Source organism: Rhinopithecus bieti, unplaced genomic scaffold (assembly GCF_001698545.2).
Source record: "Rhinopithecus bieti isolate Rb0 unplaced genomic scaffold, ASM169854v2 scaffold_10589, whole genome shotgun sequence".
NCBI lineage: Eukaryota > Metazoa > Chordata > Mammalia > Primates > Cercopithecidae > Rhinopithecus > Rhinopithecus bieti.
Genome location: NW_016807065.1, coordinates 1115063 through 1129543, shown reverse-complemented (window position 1 = coordinate 1129543; position 14481 = coordinate 1115063). Strand labels below are relative to the sequence as shown.

At 41.5% G+C, this 14481-nt stretch overlaps 1 protein-coding gene across 3 annotated transcripts in view; it reads left to right on the top strand.

Annotated features, from left to right (window-relative positions):
- The first annotated feature begins 7543 nt into the window (after positions 1 to 7543).
- Positions 7544 to 14481, top strand: part of ZNF317 (zinc finger protein 317) — a 24356-nt gene continuing 17418 nt past the window's right edge. For all 3 annotated transcript variants that reach the window (XR_001886996.1, XM_017879883.1, XM_017879882.1), the window contains exon 1: positions 7544 to 7756. The gene's annotated coding sequence lies outside the window, so the exon portion shown is untranslated. The remainder of the gene's footprint in view (positions 7757 to 14481) is intronic.

The window sequence follows — 14481 nt, the reverse complement described above, 5'->3', positions numbered from 1 at the left end:
GAGTCTCGCGCTGTTGGCCAGGCTGGAGTGCAGTGGCGCGATCTCAGCTCACTACAAGCTCCGCCTCGCGGGTTCACGCCATTCTCCTGCCTCAGCCCGCAACCTCGCCCGGCTAGTTTTTTGTATTTTTTAGTAGAGACGGGGTTTCACCGTGTTAGCCAGGATGGTCTCGATCTTCTGACCTCGTGATCCGCCCGTCTCAGCCTCCCAAAGTGCTGGGATTACAGGCTTGAGCCACCGCGCCCGGCCAGGAGAACAGGTCTTTAAGAAGACAGGTCTTTCGGGGAAAAAAAAAAAAAAAAAGGCTGGGTGTGGCGGCTCACGCCTGTAATCCCAGCACTTTGGGAAGCCCAAGAGGCAGATAATTTGAGGTTCGGAGTTTGAGACCAGCCTGGCCAAGATGGTGAAATCCCATCTCTACTAAAAATACAAAAATTTGCCAGGTGTAGTGGCGGGCGCCTGTAATCCCAGACACTTGGGAGACTGAGGCAGGAGAATCGCTTGAACCCAGGAGATGGAGGTTATAGTGAGCAGAGATCATGCCACTGCACTCAAGCCTGGGTGTCAGAGTGAGACTCTGAAGGGGTGGCCTGCCCCTCCACACCTGTGGGCGTTTCTTGTCAGGTGGGACGAGAGACTGAGAAAAGAAATAAGACACAGAGACAAAGTATAGAGAAAGAAAAGTGGGCCCAGGGGACCTGCACTCAGCACTGGCACTGGTCTCTGAGTTCCCCCAGTATTTATTGATCATTATCTCTACCATCTTGGAGTGGGGGATGTGGCAGGACAATAGGGTAATAGTGGGGAGACAGTCAGCAGGAAAACTTGTAAACAGAGGTCTCTGTGTCATAAACAAGTTTAAGGAAAGGTGCTGTGCCTTGATGTGCACATATACAAACATCTCGGTGCATTAAAGAGAAATATTGCCGCCAGCATGTCTCACAGTAAATAGAACATACAATCGAGTTTTACACCGAGACATTCCATTGCCCAGAGATGAGCAGGAGACAGATGCCTTCCTCTTATCACAACCTCAAAGAGGCCTTCCTCTTTTACTAATCCTCCTCAGCACAGACGCTTTACGGCTGTCCGGTGTCGAGCTGTCGGGCTGGGGGACGGTCAGGTCTTTCCCTTCCCATAAGGCCATATCTGAGGCTATCACATGGGGAGAAACCTTGGACAATGCCTGATTTTCCTAGGCAGAGGTCCCTGTGGCCTTCCACAGTGTATTGTGTCCCTGGGTACTTGATATGAGAGAATGGTGATGACTTTCAACAAGCATACTGCCTTCCAGCACTTTTTTTAACAAAGCACATTCTGCATAGCCCTAAATCCATTAAACCTTGAGTCAACACAGCACATGTGTCTGTGAACACAGGGTTGGCGCTAGGGTTATAGATTAACAGCATCTCAAGGCAGAAGAATTTTTCTTAGTACAGAACAAAATGGAATCTCTTATGTCTACTTCTTTCTACATAGACGCAGTAACAGTCTGATCTCTTTCTTTTCCCCACAAGACTCCATCTCAAAAAAAAAAAAAAAAAAGGAAGACAGGTCTTTAAGATCCTAGGTAAGTAGGAAATGATAGATAAAAAGTGAAAGATAGGGAAAGCTGAAGTTATATGAGGAAACTCATGGCAAATGTTCTCTGCTTTCCCCTTAAGTTTTTCTTTTTTCTTTCCTTTTTTTTTTTAGAGACACGGACTTGCTCTGTTTTCCAGGCAAGAGTACAGTGGTGCCATCATAGCTCACTGCAGCCTTAAATTCCTGGACTCCAAGAATCGTCCTGCCTCAGCCGCCCAAGTAACTGGGACTACAGATATGCACCACCACATCCAGCTATTTGTGTGTGTGTGCAAAAATGGGGTCTCACTATATTGCCCAGGCTGGTCTCAAATACTTGGTCTTTCCGCCTCAGATTCCTAAATAGCTGGGACAGCCACTGTTTAGCCACCATGTCTAGCCTAAAATCAAGACATATGAACAAGAGAATTCACAAGTTTTCTGTTCCTCTGTTGCACCGAAGGCAGTTCCATCATGGCCCATCCAGTATCTTCTCCTTCTGGATTCAGGGTGTTTTTGATCTTGGGTTTGATTTGGCATGGCATATACAACTTCAGAGTAATATGGTGAGTGTTTTTTACCTGCTCTATCCCTAATGTATACCCACATTATCGAACTGCATTGCTCACCACTTATCAAAAATCCCATCGTGCCCTGACCCATCTCTGGCTTCTCATCTGAATTGGCACCAACACAGAGACCTAACACATTCAAGTCATTGGCACCTGACTCCCGTTCTCTAAACACCCAGCTATGCCATGATTCAGGATAATTTCTTTTCTTTCATTTTATTTTTGAGACAGAGTTTTGCTCCATCACCCAGGCTGGAGTGCAGTGGTGCAATCTCAGCTCACTGCAATCTCTACCTCCTGGGTTTAAGGAATTCTCCTGCCTCAGCCTCCCTGAGTAGCTGGGATTACAGGTGCGTGCCACCACGCCCAACTAATTTTTGTATTTTTCGTAAGGGCAGTGTTTCGTCATGTTAGTCAGACTGGTCTTGAACTCCTGACCTCAAGTGATCTGCCTGCCTCCCAAAGTGCTGGGATTATAGGCATGAGCCACCGCGCCCAGCACCAACTTCTTCACCCTTTCGGCCTTACTGCATCTCCTCTCCTAACGCATAGAGACCCCCAAGCCATCTATTCTTCAACTATGTTGCTATTTATTTATTTATTTTTACTTTTGAGATGAAATCTTGCTCTGTAGCCCAGGCTGGAGTGCAATGGCATGATTTCAGCTCACTGCAACCTCCGCCTCCCAGGTTCAAGTGATTCTCCTGCTTTAGCCTCCCGAGTAGCTGAGATTACAGGCATGTGCCACCACGGCCGGCTAATTTTGTATTTTTAGTAGAGATCGAGTTTCTCCATGTTGGTCAGGCTGGTCTTGAACTCCCAACCTCAGGTGATCCGCCCACTTTGGCCTCCCAATGTTCTGGGATTACAGGCGTTAGCCACCGCACCCTGCCAACCTAATTTCTTTAACTAGGTGACTGAGATTCAATCATATATTTTCCAAAACCTCAAATTCCCTACTCTCTGTCCTATCATAATATTTGCCCTGGAAAATTCTAACCATCTGTCTTTCCTGCCTACAAATTCTGCCCCCATGTGGTGATATGGGAAGTGCTAAAATTTTGAGGTCACCTAAAGGGGACTTCGACACTTCAGGAAATTTCCAATGGGCAAATATCTTTTCACAATTTTTCCAGGATTTTGAATTCACACCGTCTCAACTTCCCTCTTTTTTTTTTTTTTGAGACGGAGTCTGGCTCTGTCCCCCGGCTGGAGTGCAGTGGCGCCATCTCGGGTCACTGCAACCTCCAACTCCCTGGTTCAAGTTATTCTCCTGCCTCAGCCTCCCGTGTAGCTGGGATTACAGGCACGCGCCACTACGCCCAGCTAATTTTTGTATTTTTTTAGTACAGACGAGATTTCACCATGTTGGCCAGGATAGTCTTGATCTTCTGACCTCTTGATCAGCCCACCTCGGCTTCCCAAAGTTCTGGGATTACAGATGTGAGCCACCGCGCCCGGCCACAACTTCCCTCTTTAATAACAAATGATTTTACAACTTACTGCAGAGAGAAATGGTAACAACAATGAGAAAGATTTCTCACCTTCTTTATTTTTTCTCTTGTCCTAGATTTTAGAGATTTCTCACCTTCTTGACACTAGTGCAAAAGTAGTCCAATTACAACATCACCAGTTCTTTCTTCTTTCACTCTGCAAGCAATAAGATGTCTGCCTTCTTCTCTAAAGCCAGTATCTCTTTTTTCTTTTCTTTGAGACGGAGTCTCTGTCACCAAGGCTGGAGTGCAGTGGCACGTTCTCCAGTCACTGCAACCTCTAACTCTTGGGTTCAAGAGATTCTCCTGCCTCAGCCTCCTGAGTAGCTGGGACTACAGGGACACACCACCACGCCTGGCTAATTTTTGTACTTTTAGTTGAGACGGGGTTTCACTATGTTGGCCAGGCTGGTCTCGAACTCCTGACCTCGTGATCCACCCACCTGGACCAAAGTGCTGGGATTACAGGTGTGAGCCACCGCGCTCGGCCATCTCCTACTTTTCTATGCAAGCGTTTCTCATCATTGGCTCCACTGACATTCAGGGCCTGTTATTCCTGTTGGAGGGAGTAGGGCATTCTATACTCTAACCACTAGATGTCAGTAGTAACCCAGGTAGTGGTAAAACCAACAGTGTCTCCACAGGTGGCACAATTGTCCCTGTTAGGAATCACAACGGGGCCGGGGGCGGTGACTCACGCCTGTAATCTCAGCACTTTGGAAGGCCGAGGCGGGTGGATCACGAGGTCAGGAGTTCGAGACCAGCCTGGCCAAGATGGTGAAACCCCGTCTTTACTAAAAATACAAAAATTAGCTGGGCGCGGCGGCATGCACCTGTAGTACCAGCTACTTCGGGGACTGAGGCGGGAGGATCCCTTGAGCCCGGGAGATCGAGGCTGCATTGAGTCGTGCACTCCAGCTTGGGTGACAGAGCAAGACCTTGTCTCAAGAAAAAAAAAAAAAAAGAAAAAAAACCGGCATGATACTGGCATAAAAACAGAAACATAGACTAAAGAAACAGAACAGAGAGCCTGGGAATCAATCCAAACATATACGATGAACTAATTTCCACTAAGGGCACCAAGAGGACAAAATGGGAAGAGGATAGCGTCTTCCGTAAATGCTGCTGGGAAAAATGGATTTTCACACGCAAAAGAATGAAATTTGACTCTTATCTTACACCAAAATACACAAAAATCAACTCAAAATGGATAAAAGACCTAAATGTAAGACCTGAACCCATAAAACTCCTAGAAGATAACACTGGGGGAAAGCTCCTCAATATTGGTCTTGGCAAAGTTTTTTTGTTTTGTTTTTTTTGTTTGTTTGTTTGTTTGTTTTTTTACACCAAACGATCAGACTACAAAAGCAAAAATTAGTAAATAAATAGGACTGCATCAAACTAAAAAGCTTCTACATAGCAAAGGAAACAATCAACAGAATGAATCGGCAATCCATGGACTGGGAAAAAATATTTGCAAACCACATATCTGATAAGGTGTTAATATCCAAAATTTATAAAGGACTCTTATAAATCAATGGCAGATAAACAAATAACCTGATTTTAAAATGGGCAAAGGGTCTGAACAGACGTTTTTTCCAAAGAAGGCATAAAAAAGGCCAACAGGTATACGAAAAGGTGCTCTACATCACTAATCATCAGGGAAATGCAAATTAAAACCACTATGAGAGATCACCTAACAATCTTAAGGAGAGCTATTATCAAAAAGATAGGAGAGGCCGGGCGCAGTGGCTCACGCCGGTAATCCCAGCACTTTGGGAAGCCGAGGCGGGCGGATCACGAGGTCAGGAGTTCGAAACCAGCCTGACCAAAACCAGCCTGACCAACATGGAGAAACCCCGTCCCTATTAAAAATACAAAAATTAGCCGGGCACGGTGGCACGCGCGTGTAATCCCAGCTACGCAGGAGGCTGAGTCAGGAGAAATGCTTGAACCTGGGAGGCGGAGGTTGCGGTGAACTGAGATCCCGCTGTTGCACTCCAGCCTGGGCAACAAGTGCGAAACTCCATCTTAAATAAGAAAAAAAAAAGATGTGAGATGAATGTTGGCGAAGGCATGGAGGAAAGTGAACCCTAGTACACTGTTGGTGGGAATGTTGATTGATACAACCTTTGTGGAAAACAGTATTCAGGATCTTAAAGAAATCTACAACAGAACTACCACATGACCCAGCAATTCCTCTTTAGAATATATGCCTAAAAGAGATGAGATAGTCACCTCATAACGACGTCTGCACTCCCATTTTCATTGCAGCGTTATTAACAATATCCAAGATACGGACACAACCTGAATGTCCATTGATGCTCACATGAATACAAAATACAAAATAGCAGCTATGTAGTCTGAATATTCTATTATATCTATTTTATATTTATAGATGATGTCAACATTAATATCATATGTTAATATTATATATTTTACATTATATTAAATATTAATTAATATATTTATATATGTTGTATATAAATATATACCTATTACGGAATAGATATTCCCATTATATGTAATATATGTAATATATCATGTAACATATGTAATATGTATATCATATAATATATTATGTGTATGACATATAATATGTATAACATATAATATATGATATACATATTAGATATATATTATATGTGTGTATGCTATATATTATGGTGTATGTATTATATATTATGAAATATATATTACATTATGTAATATGGAATATAGATTATATATTATATATGAATATTTTATGTCCATATATTCCATACATACTTTATACATACATATATATATGTGCGCCATGGTCCATCCTTCAATAATATATTTTCCAAAACATCAAATTTCCTTCTCTCTGTCTATTATAATACCTGCCCTGAATAATACTAACCATCTGTCTCTCCTGCCTACGTAATTCTGCCCCAACTCGTTACATGGGAAGCCTTGGTTTCCTAAAGTGTTGAGATTACAGGTGTGAGCCACTGTACCCAGCCTGATTCTGGAACTTTGTATATGCAGACTCCTCCTGCTAAAATAATATATCTTATATACAATATATATTCCATAATATACATAACATGCATACATATATTATTTTAGCATATATTATATAATATACATTAACAATACAAAATGCATAATTGTAATATAATAAATATATATATTCCATTATGTAAAACATATATATAACAGAATATTATTCAGCCTTGAAATAGGAGATCCTGACATTTATCACAAGATGAGTGAACCTGGAGGACATTATGCTAAGTGAAATAAGCCAGACACAAAAAGAAAAATATTGCATGATGTCACTTATATGAGGAACTTTTTTAATCAAGAGAGACAGCTCAAATACATATATAAAGAATGAGACAGTGGTTATCACAGGCATGAGAGTTGGGGAAGAAATGGGGAGACGTGGGGCAAAAAATACAAAGTAGCAGATATGTAGGATGAACACCACACAGGTGACGGTGATTTTATGCCCTGCCCAAGGTGTCATTCAGAGGCACGTGGTCTCCATCTGACCCTCACTGGTGATATTGATTTGATCACCTGGTCCAGATGTTGTCCAATTTCTTCGCTGTGCAATTTCTATTACTTTTTCTCCACTCCAACATATGAGCAGTTTATAGAGAGACATTTAAGGCAATGCAAATATTCTGCTCGTCATGCAAATGTCTCCCAGTTGTGTCATGTAGATGATAATTCTTGCCTGATTCAACCTTTACCACTATGATGGCTACAAAATGCTGTGGGTTGTGGCTGAGAATTTGAGTCTTGAGTAGAAATTGGAGAAATATGCTGGACCTCAGATTCCACCCGGGCACGACCGCCATGCCCATCCAAGCTTCAGAACTACAATTCCCAGCATCCTCTCCGCCCCGGCTTCCGTATTAGATGCAGCCAATGAAGTACCGCGAGAGTTGGAAGGCGGCAGTGAAGCGGAAGCCATTACTCTGTGGAGTCGATTGCCCCGAGACACATGGGCCAAGGAGGGGTCCGCGGCGAATTATTTCGGCCTGTTGGGGACCTCTCGCGTCCCCGCGCCAGACTGGACCTGCCGTATGAACTTCTCTTCGCATCGGCGGCAGCTTCCGTCACCTCCGCTCCCCCGATCCTACTCCCAGTCGTGTAAGCCCTGCTTTCCTTAACCTTTTTCCCCCTCAGTTCCTGGGGTCACGGGAGGCCTGTCTGTCGGTGAGGACTAAGGTGGGGTAGGAGGGTCGGGGGCTAAGGAGTTCGGCAGCCAGACGGGGGGGTGCGTTTAGATCTCGCGATCAGCGACATGAAACGCTGGGGACGCGAAAGATGAAATTGGACCACTGCAGCTAGTGATGAGACAGGCATTGGTCACCTGATCCTGAAAAGCCCTGAGTCTCTGTGGTGGGGGCGGAAAAGCCCAGCTAAAGTGAATTCAAGAGTTTGGGGGCAGTTCAGGAGATTGAGAGGCGTCAGGATTTGGACATCGCGAGGAGAAATCACCTTCTTTCTGCGTTGTAGTCGATTTTATCTCGTGAATGTCAGCACACAGGTGTTCTTTTTAGCACTTACCTTGAGTACCTTTTGTATTTTTAAGTCCTTCCGGTTGCACTTTTTTATTTATTTTAATTTTAGTGGACTCTCTTGCAAATAGCCTATTCCTAGATTTACTATTCAGTTCAACATTTTGTTAATTGAGAGTTAGTCTAGTTATACTTATCGTGATTATTAATATTCTCCATTGACTTTTACCGTCTTATTTTGTGGTGTGTCCTTTTCTGTGCAAATATTTTAACACTGGAAAATAGGACATACATGCAAAAAAAAGTATGATTACACACACACACACACACACACACTTACACACACTTAAAAGGTCAACAGTAAAGCGAACCTACAAACCAGGCCAAGAAAGAGATTATTAAATCTCAGAAAACTGTGTGCTTCTTCTAAACTGCATCCTCCTCTCCCACCAATACTTTCTCCGTAGGTTTGACTGCTTATACATCTTTTCCAGAAAATATATTATTTCCTAATTTTGGTAATTATTTGTGAATGAACTCAGGCGCTTCAGTATTTTTGGAAACAGTGTTTTTTCATATTGATGCAAGCACACCTTTGTAATTTAGAGATTTCTAAATATCTTGTAGATGAAGTACTTACACCTAGCCATTCCTTTTCAGGAGTGTCATGGCTTAAATTCTAGTCAGTTCGCCAAATTCCCATATACTGGGCCTTTGTTTTCAAGATGTGGTGAATCTATATTTGAACTTTGATAATATTGTCATTTTTATGCCATTGAGTTGCAGTTAATTGATTTACATCATTAATTTACATCTTCTTTAATGCCTTTCAATAAAGTTTTTTTTTTTTTTCCTTTCTTTTTGAGACGGAGTCTCACCCTTGTAGCCCAGACTGGAGTGCAATGACAATCTCGGCTCACTGCAACCTCTGTCTCCCTGGTTCAAGCGGTTCTTCTGCCTCAGCCTCCTGAGTAGCTGGGATTACAGGCGTCCACCACCACGCCCAGCTAATTTTTGTATTTTTAGTAGAGATGGGGTTTCAACCTGTTGGCCAGGCTGGTCTCGATCTCCTAATCTCAGGTGATCCACCTGCCTCGGCCTCCCAAAGTGCTGTATAACAGGAGAGAGCCACCATGTCCGGCTCAGTAAAGTTTTATAAGTACCTGCAAAAGGGATTTAGGTTGTTTTTGTGTTTATTCTTAAGAACTTTGTTTTTTGGTGCTCAGAAAATAACTTTTGTGTTGTTTGTTGGATGTTCTTCGTAGACAAGGAAACTGTACAATTCAAAACGAAAATATAAATACTTTTACAGAATAAATATGTCTTTTTTTTTTTTGCGGAACAGGCTGGAGACTCAGTTATCATTGACAGGGAGTATGGATGAGCACACTCAAGGCAGCCTGTTTTTCTGATCTAAAAGGGAATTGTCATTTGTGAATCCTGCGAAGGCTTTTCTTTTGTAGAAGAAGGTTTTATTAGGCAAAGGAAACTCCCCTCTTTTCCTACTTGAGTTTTTCTTGTGAATTGCTGCAGGCTTTTAACAAGTGATTTTTTTTTTTTTTTTTTTTGCCATTGCGTATCTGTTTATTGATGTTTATTGATTCATTTTGTACATGCTTGATACAAAATCTGTATTGATACTTTTGTATCTGTTTATTGATACATTTCTAGTACCTTAAATGATGGCACTCAGTCCTGCTGTGTCATGAATGAATGAGTGAATAATATAATTTTGTTTTTTATCCTATAGTGTGGCAAATTAAACCAATTGATTTTCCTTTGTGACATTGAATTTGTATTGGTAAATAATTTGGAAAGGACATGTTACTATTTGTTACTTTTGGCTTCGTTTGCTAATACTTTGGTGTTTTGGGATCTATGCTTGAGTGAAATTTTCCTTTTCTGTTTCAGATTTATGCCAGCCTCATAAAATGGGATGAGAGGTGTTCTGTTTTCTAAACTCTGGAATGTTTTGCATAAGAATAGAATCATTTGTTCCTTAGAATGGGAGTGGTACCTGGAAAAACCATTTGGGTCTGGAGTTTTCTTGGTGGAAAGTTTTAAAGCTATTGTTTCTGTTCTTTTAAGAGTTGTGGGGGCATTCAGGTTTTTTGTGTTGTTACGATGAGTAAAATTTCTTTAGGAATTTATTTATTCTATCTGAGGTTTAAATTGTATAGTCAAAGTTGTTCATAACATACTCATATTTTTACTGCTTGCTACGTTTGTAATGTTATCCACTTTTTTATTTGTAATGATTATATGTTGCTTTTTACAAAAATAAATTCCATCAGAATGTTGTCAGTTTCCTTCTTAAAGAACTTCTGGCTTGATTGAACCACTTTATGATATATATGTTTTCTATTTTATAACTTTCTGATTGTTATCATTTTCTTCCTTTTTGGGATGTCTCTTTGCAGTTTCTTATGTTGAATGCCTGTCACATCTCAAAGAATTGCAGTATCATACTTTATTGTATTGTAATTCTAAATATGAAATATCGTGGCCTCTTTGGCATGCGGATTTAGAATTTTTTCTTTTACTTTTCATTTCTGGGACTTTTTTTTCTGGTTATCTTTTGGTCATTGTTTGCCATCTGCATTGTTCTGTGGTCAAGCATTTTCTGAGACAAACATGGCCCCATGAGTGGTTGGATTTTATAGTTAGGAAATGCTGTTTCATCATGTTCAATCTTCATGTACTTACTGAATTGCCTGCTTGAACTGGATTTGTGAGAGCTCTGGTGGTGGCTTCATCCATTTCTCCTTAGAGTTCTGTCCCCCTTTTTTTTTTAATTTTTGTGTTTCTTTTTTTTTGGGGCTGTGTTTTGTACACACACACACACACACACACACACACCCCTCCTTCTGGATTTATAACTTTTTATTATGTAATACTTCATTTTTCTCTATGAGCCCTTTTGCCTTAATCTATTCTGTCTGATACTAACATTCAAACCAGTTTTGTTTTGTTTTTTACTTGCTTTATATATCCATTTATTTCCATTCTTATTGTGTTCTTTTTTTTTTTTTTTTTTCTTTTTTGAGATGGAGTTTCGCTCTTGTTGCCCAGGCTGGAGTGCAATGGCATGATCTCAGCTCATTGCAACCTCCACCTCCTGGGTTCAAGTGATTCTCCTGTCTCAGCCTCCCGAGTAGCTGGAATTACAGGCGCATGGCACCACGCCCAGCTGATTTTTGTATTTTCAGTAGAGATGGGGTTTCATCATATTGGTCAGGCTGGTCTCAAACTCCTGACCTCAGGTGATCCACCTGCCTTGGCCTCCCAAAGCACTGGGATTACGGGCATGAGCCACCGCACTCGGCTCTTATTGTATTCTTATATTTTAGATGTCTCTTGTACATAGCATATAATTGGATTAATCTATTCTGTGAATGTTAGTATTTTAGTTAAAGCATTTATTCCATTAACATCTTCTGTATTTTACATTTGTCTTCTATTTTTTCTGTTCTCTAGCTTCTTTTGTGTATTTCTGTCATTCTCCTTTTTTATTTTCTGTACATTTTGAATTTATTTACTCTATTGTTTCAGTGGTTGTTCTAAACAGTTCTTACCCATGCTTGTTCATTAAATCTAGATTTGCATATATGTTACTCTCCTGATTTACATGGTGTTCTTATGCATTTTCTTTGTTTTTTTATTGATATATCATAGTTGCACATATTGAGTTCTTTTTTTAAACCTCAGAAGAAATTATTATTGCTATTGCATGCCATCATTTCTTGTTTCATTATACTCACACGTTTGTCACTTTGGGTTTTACTGTATTTAGTTCTTTTTTAAACCTCAGAAGAAATTATTATTGCTATTGCATGCCATCATTTCTTGTTACATCATACTCACACTTTTGTCACTTTGAGCACTTCGCTTGGTTCTTGCACGTTTTGCTGTAATTCTACCACTCTTTGCTTTGATTCTTTAATTACTTCTTTCTCCCTGACATATGTCTTTATGATGTCTCTTTTCTGTGGGTTGCAAGCCCACAGGAACTTTGTTTTTTGGTGCTCAGAAAACACCTCTTTTCCTCTTTCTCAGTGTTTTTCCTTCTTTCTCAGTGGACATTTTTGGTGGTAATAGAATTTTATATTTTATTTCAGAACTATGAAGATGTTCCATAATCTTCTGGCTTCCACTGTTAATGATGAGAAGTCAGCTGTCAGTCTAATGTTTCTTTCTTTCTTCCCCCCACCTCCTGCCCCGCCCCAAAACAAGACGGAGTCTGGCTCTTATTGCCCAGGCTGGAGTGCAATGAATGGTGTGATGTTGTCTCACTGCAACCTCTGCCTCTTGGGTTCCAGCAATGCTCCTGCCTCAGCCTACCGAGTTGCTGTTATTACAGGCATACCCCACCACACCCAGCTAATTTTTGTATTTTTAGTAAAGACAGGGTTTCACCATATTGGCCAAGCAGTGTTTCTTGGGGGGCAGTCTCCTTACCAGCAGCATCAGCATCACCTGGGAACTTGTTAGAAATACATACTCATAGGCTGGGCGCAGTGGCTCACACCTGTAATCCCAGCACTTTGGGAGGCCGAGGCAGGCAGATCATGAGGTCAGTAGATCGAGACCATCCTGGCTAACATGGTGAAACCCCGTGTCTACTAAAAATACAAAAAAATTAGCCTGGCGTGGTGGCGGGCTCCTGTAGTCCCAGTTACTCGGGAGGCTAAGGCAGAAGAATGGCGTGAACCGGGAGATGGAGGTTGCAGTGAGCTGAGATCGCGCCAGTGCACTCCAGCCTGGGTGACAGAGCAAGACTCCATCTCAAAAAAAAAAAAAAAGAAAAAAAAAAGTGCATACTCATTGACCCTACACCCCAGATCTTCTGAATCAGAAACCTGGGGATGGGGCCTAGAAGTGTGAGTTTTTTGTTTTGTTTTGTTTTGAGATAGGGTCTTGCTACATTGCCCAGGCTGGTCTTGAACTCCTGCGTGCAAGTGATCCACCTGCCTTGGCCTCCCAGCGTGCTGGGATTACAGGTGTGAGCCACCATCCCCAGGCTTGCTTTGTTTCTTAATAGAGAGATATTTACAGTGTTTTAAGAAGACCTCCAGGCCGGGCACGGTGGCTCAAGCCTGTAATCCCAGCACTTTGGGAGGCTGAGACAGGCGGATCACGAGGTCAGGAGATCGAGACCATACTGGCTAACACGGTGAAACCCCGTCTCTACTAAAAAATACAAAAAACTAGCCGGGCGAGGTGGCAGGCGCCTATGGTCCCAGCTACTCGGGAGACTGAGGCAGGAGAATGGCGTAAACCCGGGAGGCGGAGCTTGCAGTGAGCTGAGATCTGGCCACTGCACTCCAGCCTGGGTGACAGAGCGAGACTCCGTCTCAAAAAAAAAAGAAGACCTCCAGGTGACTCTGATGTAACTTAAAGTTTGAGAATTATTGCTTAAAAGGTAACTTGCCTTTTTTTCCTCTGGCTGCTGTTAAGATATTCTTTTTACCATTATCTGGTTCATTGTGCCTACGATTTTATCTCTCTTCAATCTGTTTATATTTTCCTTCCAAAATGAAGAATCTACAGCCACTATATTTTTCAGTAATTGCCTAGGCTCCTTCTGTGTCTCTCATCTGTAACTCCAGTTAGAAATGGTTCAATTCTTTATCATCTGCCCCCGCATGGTTCTTAGCTGTATTTGTGTTCCTCAACTCTTTTTCTGTGCTTCCCTTGCATTTATTGCTACAACTAGCTTTTAAACTTCAGCTTTCGTAAAAATTTCATGTAGAGTTTGCTAAAGTACTAAGTCATCAGCCCACCCCCAAAGAGACTTACTTAATTGAACTGAGATGTGATCTGGATGTCAGAGTTACTTAAAGTGCTCCAGGGGACGCTTATGCAGCAGCCAATATTTAAGAAACAAATTATTATTATTATCTGTGTGTAAACTAAAAGCTATTTACTTAGGGCTTTTGTTGTAGGTTTCCATTTTGCTTTTATTTTAGCAATTGTAATTGCCCTTTAGAAATCATAAATTTTTAATTTTCTGAATGTTAATTTCTTGCCAGCACATGAACTTGAAACATATCATCTGTCTGCACTTTGTGTTGCGTTTGAAATAGTTATGCGTGGAAGGTTTAATTGGGGCTCCTAGGTTGCTTGTTGGAAACAGAATTCCTACCGTGCTCCCCACCCCCTGGGACATCTCATCTAGCTGGTTGAAAGGAGGGTATGTTGATTTACTAATGTAACGCATTTCTGGACCAAGAAAATGGCATATGATGTTCTCACAACCTTTGTTGCCTTCTCTTTCTCTCTCTCTCTCTATGTATAAAATATATATATAAATATATATAATATATGTATATTTGATATATATATATATATTTT